Here is a 6,281-nt window from a genome sequence, read left to right as displayed (position 1 = left end):
TTTTTTTTTTCATCTTCAGTTGTCTGATGCAGCTTATACGAAATAATTGTTCTGTTAACTGAATACCACTCTGTAATTGCAAACAAAAAAGTTGCAGCTGTTTTGTTGACATTCTGAATGCTTCTAAGTAAATACAATTTTTTTTATTAGTATTGTTGTCCTTGTCCTAGGTCTGACATGGTTCTTGAGGGGGAGCTAGTCTTTTGCTTCTGCCCATTTTGGGTCACACTGTTTATCTTGTCATAGTCAGCTGACTATTAAAAAAAAAAAAAAAAAGATTTCATCCACACACCCTGCCTACTCATGATGGGGTAATAGAAGTGGACTTGAGACTATTTTCATCAATAACAGAAAGGCAAATTTTAATTAATTGATCACAGATTCCCATAGCCCAGTTAACATGGTTTCAAAGCGCAGAGTAAGATCTTTTTGAAGATGGGACAATGAGAAGCAAACATTCTGAAACTGTCCTTGAAGGACTACTAGAAAGGTATGTTCTAATCTTGACGTGAGGGCTTGACATTCTTTGACTCCCATTACCATGTAATGGCAGTTATATTGGCAGTTTCCACATTAAAGAAAGCCTAAGAATGTACCCCCAAAAGCGTGAGCTTAAAATACAAGACTGCCATACTGCATTGGTTGATTGTAGTAGACCTTGCAAAAGGCTCTGTGAAAACGCTGGCTAGAAACCCCTTGCCACTGATCTAATATGGACTGTTGAGACTTGAGATTTTCTATTGCATATTTTAATTAGGGCAATTTATAGCATGATGCCATATTTAAAATAGGGGTGTTTTCCCCCTTATAGTTTATACTGCAAATCAAACACGAAGGACATGAGCTCAGTACTTATGATCAGTGTATTCAAATTTAATCTTTTTCTTAAAACACACTTGCTCCTCAGTCACATTTACCTGCTGATCAAGCTCTAGGAACAATTTGGCCATTTTGTGGGTTTTGAGATGATCATTCTCTTCAAGTGCCAGTGTTTCCAAATAGCTTTCTTGTCATTTTACACGCTTTTGTGATGGAGTACAATTTTGTTAATCGTTTTGACTTGGATTCTTGCATTTTTTTGTGTGTAATTTCAGGAGGCGTGCTGATGCCTGAGTCCTGGATGATACTAATAAACTAATCATTGCAGAGGTTTTAAGTGCTAGTTACATGGTATTAATAAGAATGCTAAAATTTGGTTATTTTAAATTTTGTTGGGTTTTTTTTTTTTTTTAATAGGTAGAAGGGCTGGCTTTCATTTAAGGGTACTTTATCTCAGAAGACAGGCTTGGCGATGTTCTCCTAGAGGGTCAAAGCCTAAAAAACCCTGTAGAGCAGTTGGACTCTGCTCACATGGGGTCACCAGGAGTAGAAATCAACTTCAGGGCAACAAATAGTAGGCCTTAGCTGAGAACTGGTGTGCTGGGCAGAATTCTTTTATTCCTAATTAGTAACTTGTCATATTCCAAATTCACCGCCTTCCCAAAGAATCACTATGATAACTAGGTTGATGGACTGATGAAAGTTTTAATTGAATATTCCAAATACTCAGGTTGCTGTGTTACCAACATGGTGGGGAATTGATTTCGATTTCCAAATGTTGAAGGTTAAAGGGATATGTAAGTGGGAAAGCAAGGTAAAAGAAGATCTAACATGACTATTGGTCCTATTTGTTGCTAATAAGTTGAGTCTGTTTAGAAGTGAATTCTGCCTCCAGGAAGCTCCTACGTTAGTAACCTGTTACGTAGGTGTGTAATTGTGACTAGAAGTCCCGGAGTGGCAGTGTAGACTTAACCACAGGGTCCATGATTCAAACCAACCAGCTGCTCCTCAGAAATCCTGTTATAGGGTCACTGAGTCAGCACTGACTCAGATACTACATGGTTTTTAAGATGTTGAGAATAAGAATAAGGAATTAAAAAGAAAAAATTTGGGTGATGGATACAAACTCTTTAATCTGAAAACTTCTGGAGTTTAGTGTTACCAGTATTCCCTGAAACATCAACGCGTGGAGGTGGGAGCAGGAAGCAGTTATTAGGTGAAATTGTAAAATGAAATGGCTACAATTTTTTAAAAACAGAAAATTTGAGAAACAGCACTAGAGTCTTGGTGTGGCGCTGTTGCATAAGCACTGGACTGCAAGGTTGGATGGAGGTTCAAACCTACAAGCCGCTCTTTGGAAACTACAGGTTCGCTGTGAGTACCTAACAACAATGGAGTGTAAATTCCAGAAAAGTGTAAACCATTGGTTAATTTTACTCTTAATTAACACTTGCTGCGTATTCAACACTGGTATGACAAACTGATTTAGACTACAAGTGATTTCTCAGCCTGCTGTGCTAGTTAACCGGCTAGGCACTGGTGCTGGTTATGTGTGGTCCAGTACATTCTGACTCAGTAACCACGAATGCGATTTCTGGAGCTATAAACCTGCTGCTGGTTAGTTGCTTGTGATTCTCATGACCTTTCACCAAGGTATTGATCATGTTTGTTGTATATATAGCTTGCTTTGGATGAAATCTGGGAAGTGGCATCTTTAATCTGCTGTTGCAGTGTTAAAATTTCCAGTGATAGATAAGAAACTTGCTTGTGTTGACAGACTAGCCATTAGACAAGTATTTCCCTCACTGGCTAGGACATCGTGAAAAATCTGGCTACATTGAGAACCACACAGGAGAGAGGAAACTAATGTTTGAATTCAGAAACCTGGCCAACTGTCTTGTCATGTGATCCCAGAGGGTCAAAGCCTTAAAAATCTATAGAACAGTTCTACTCTGCTCACATGGGGTCACCAGGAGTAGAAATAGACTTTTGAGGAAAGTTCTAGTCTAAATCTTGTATAGCACACCCAAAAGGGTCTGAAATAGCTCATAATACCAGCCAGGTATTTGTTATATGCTGGATAGTATGTATCAGCAAATTCAAATCCGTTGTAAATTAAGTGCTGTGGAGTCTGTGCTGACTCATAGTGACCCTGTATAGGATTTCCAAAGCTTTAAATCTTCACAGGAGTAGAAAGCCTCGTCTTTTCTCCCATGAAGTTTTTACTACTGCCTATGCTTGGAATCCTGGTGTGCTGTGGGCTAATGCACTGGACAGCAAATTTGGTTTGAATTGCAAGGGTGGTTGAAGCTCACCAGCTGCTCGGAAACGGCATACAGGGTCTCTCTGAGTTGGAAACAGGCACTTGTCAAAACAAGCTGTCTGTGTGCATATAATGTGCATGGTATTTCTCAGGGTACTTGTATGAAGGGGATTACACAGTCTGCAAAACCATGTGATGATGTGTGCCTTCAAGTGGTTTCCAACTCAGCAATCCGGTATAGCATTTCCGAGGAGTGACTGGTGGATTTAAACGCCTGACCTTGTGACTAGCAGTCCAGTGCTTATGCTTCAATGCCACAGCAAAACCGAATGTGCGTTGTTTGCGTAAAAACAAGATCTGTAGCCTTATATTAATAAGAAATTGTGATAATTTTTAAAGTTTCATTTCCACCTTGGTGCTGTCTTCAGATAATCCTTAAAAGACAGTAGTTTCAATACCTGTCCAAGGACAACAAAAGGCAGACTGGTTCATTACTTAGCCCCATCTAATAGCAAAGACGTAGGCAGCAGTGTAAACATTTGCCACAACTTGGGAAATTCCCTGGGTGGAAGCCAATTGTTCCTTGGAGTAAAGAGGCAAAATGTCGCTCTGTTGTATTTAGCCATCTATTGCCAGCAAGTTGCTTTCGACTCACAGCAACTCCATGTGACAGATTGGAACGGTCCCATTGGATTTCCAAGGTTGAAAATCATGGAAACAGACTACCCGTGAAGGGGCATGTAGTTCAAAGTTAACCTTCCGGTTAGCGGCTGAGCTACTGAAACTCACCGCTGCATCTTGGAACCCCTGTGAGGTCAAAATCCACCACAGCAGCAGGTTTGCTTTTGGGTTTCTCTTATTAGCAAATCTCGAGTTTTCCGATTACCTTTTGGTTCCACTCACATACATCTGAGATGGGTTATTATTTAAATGGCTGAACTGTTTTTCTAAAAAATGGCTGCAGTAACTAAATTGTTTGTGCCATTAATAATGGGAAAATGAAGTTCCCATGTTGGCATCATCCTTAACAGAAGTGTCTGGTAATTTTTAATGGGGAGGAAGGCCTGTGCTTTCTAGAGCAGTGATGGAGGTCAGTCTTATAAGACGTAGCCAACAGTTTTGAAAAAGGGAACTTGGCTACAAAAGTATGTTCAGGATGCTGTGAGCCAGATTCTGGGCAGGGAAAACAACCCGGTGCTGTGGGGTGCCTTCTGGCTCAGCAGCCCTATAGAACAGGTAAACTGCCCTGTCAGGTTTCTGAGACTACAGCTTTAGAGGAGCAGACAGCCTCATCTTTATCCTGGTTTGAACCACAGACGCTGTGGTTAGCAGCCCACTTCTTAACCCACTACACCACTAGGGCTCCTGAGCATGTTAAATGCCACTGAGTCAGTTCTGACTCTGGCAATGGCAACCCTGTTTAGTTTCTAAGGAGCCGCCGGGAGTGAGGTTATTTGGAAGAGGAGCTTGAATGCAGAGTAAATATGCAGGCTTCGCTTCTCGGCTGAAGATGGTACTTTTGGGTAAAGCACATACCTCAAGTGCATTTATAAATGCAACAGTATTTCGAGGCTTTAAGGTTGAAATTAAACTTCGTTCTTTAGAGTTACGTAGAATCTCTCTAATTGCAGACTTAACCATATTTGTGCTTGTTGTTAAGTGGCGTCGAATCGGTTCCGACCCGTAGCAAACCTGTACGGGGTTTCCGAGGCTGTAAATCCTTACGGGAGCAGAACGTCTCATATTTCTCCCGCGAAGCAGCTGGTAGTTTCAAACTGCTGGCCTTAAGGTTCACAGCCCGATTTGTAACCACTACGCTACCAGAGCTCCTTATATTTGTGCTTATTGGGCTTTAATTAGAGATCATCTTATAAAATACCCTGATCCATAACCAGATAAGAAAATAAAAAGGTTTGACAGCAGAAGACTGGTGGTATGGTAAGTGCTCAGCCGCAAACAAGAGGTATGTGGTTCAAATCCACCCCCTGGCTCTGCAGGAGAAACACCTGGCAGTCTTGGTAAAAAATTGACAAATGAGCCACATCCACTGGCGTTGAGTTTGTTATGACGGTAGAAGGGTTTCCAATATGAAATCATATGGAATCTGACTCTATTGGTGCATTTGAACTATCAGCCTTTTGTTTAGCGGCTAGATGCTTAACCACTGTGCCATCAGGGATTTAAAAAATAGTATCAAAAGAATCATAAATACCAAGGATACCAAGGGCAGCGCGAGGCTTACAAGCCAACCGTGTTGGTGGTGACGGTGTGCTAGAGTCAATTTGGACTCGGCCACCCAATGTTGGGTTTCTGAGGCTGTATTGATGGGAGCAGAAGGCCTGATCTTTCCCCCTGGGACTGACTGGTAGATTTGAAATCCTAGCTCTGCGATTAACAGACCAGTCTGTAATCTACTACAGTACCAGGGCTCCTAAGTGACCCTGTTGGGGGCTGTCAAATCTGTTCTGACCTGTAGCGACCCTGTAAAGGGTTTCCAAGGGTGACTGGTGAGCTTGAACCACAGCCGTTGTGGTTCACAGTGACACTAACCCACAGAGCCACACCAGGGCTCCTATAAAGGGCAGACTAAAAACTCACTTCTCAGGGTACCTGAGTCAGCCTTTTTCTCCTCGGTAGACACTGCTGTATTGTATCGGCCTCCTCGGGAGCGGCTGGTGGGTTTGAACTAACAACCTTGGGATGAGCAGCCCATCACCTAACCCACAGCACCAGAGCTCCTTATGCCAGGCTTGCTGTAAGTGCAAAAGAAGTGTGAGACCCCTTTGGCTTCCTTTGAAAGACAGTTAGGAGGGAGCTGGTGGAGATTTCTACAGTCCCGGGTTTCCTGCCTGTATTCTCGCCATGGCGGCATTGGATGCACACACACTGGTCCGGCTAGTGTACAACTCATGCCTTCTCCTTTTTAGTTGGACTTGGAAAACTTGTACACCAAACAGATAGTCCCGCTGTTCTTGTTAGGTTGGTTCTGACTCACAGCAAGCCTGTATACAGTTTCCGAGGAGCAGCTGGTAGGTTTGAACCACCGGCCTTGCCATTCGTCTAGTACAGCATCACACCAATACTCCAGAGGTCCTTCCAGCCAGATGGAAAGCTGTAAGCTGCCGGACTTGATACTGAAGGGCTGGGTCAGTCGCTTCCGACTCAGTGACCAAGAGAGAGTTTCCAAGGAGCAGCTGGT

The sequence above is a fragment of the Chrysochloris asiatica genome, unplaced genomic scaffold, assembly GCF_000296735.1.
Source record: "Chrysochloris asiatica unplaced genomic scaffold, ChrAsi1.0 scaffold00005, whole genome shotgun sequence".
NCBI lineage: Eukaryota > Metazoa > Chordata > Mammalia > Afrosoricida > Chrysochloridae > Chrysochloris > Chrysochloris asiatica.
The sequence above is the reverse complement of the archived record's forward strand: the minus strand, read 5'-3'. Positions refer to the sequence as shown.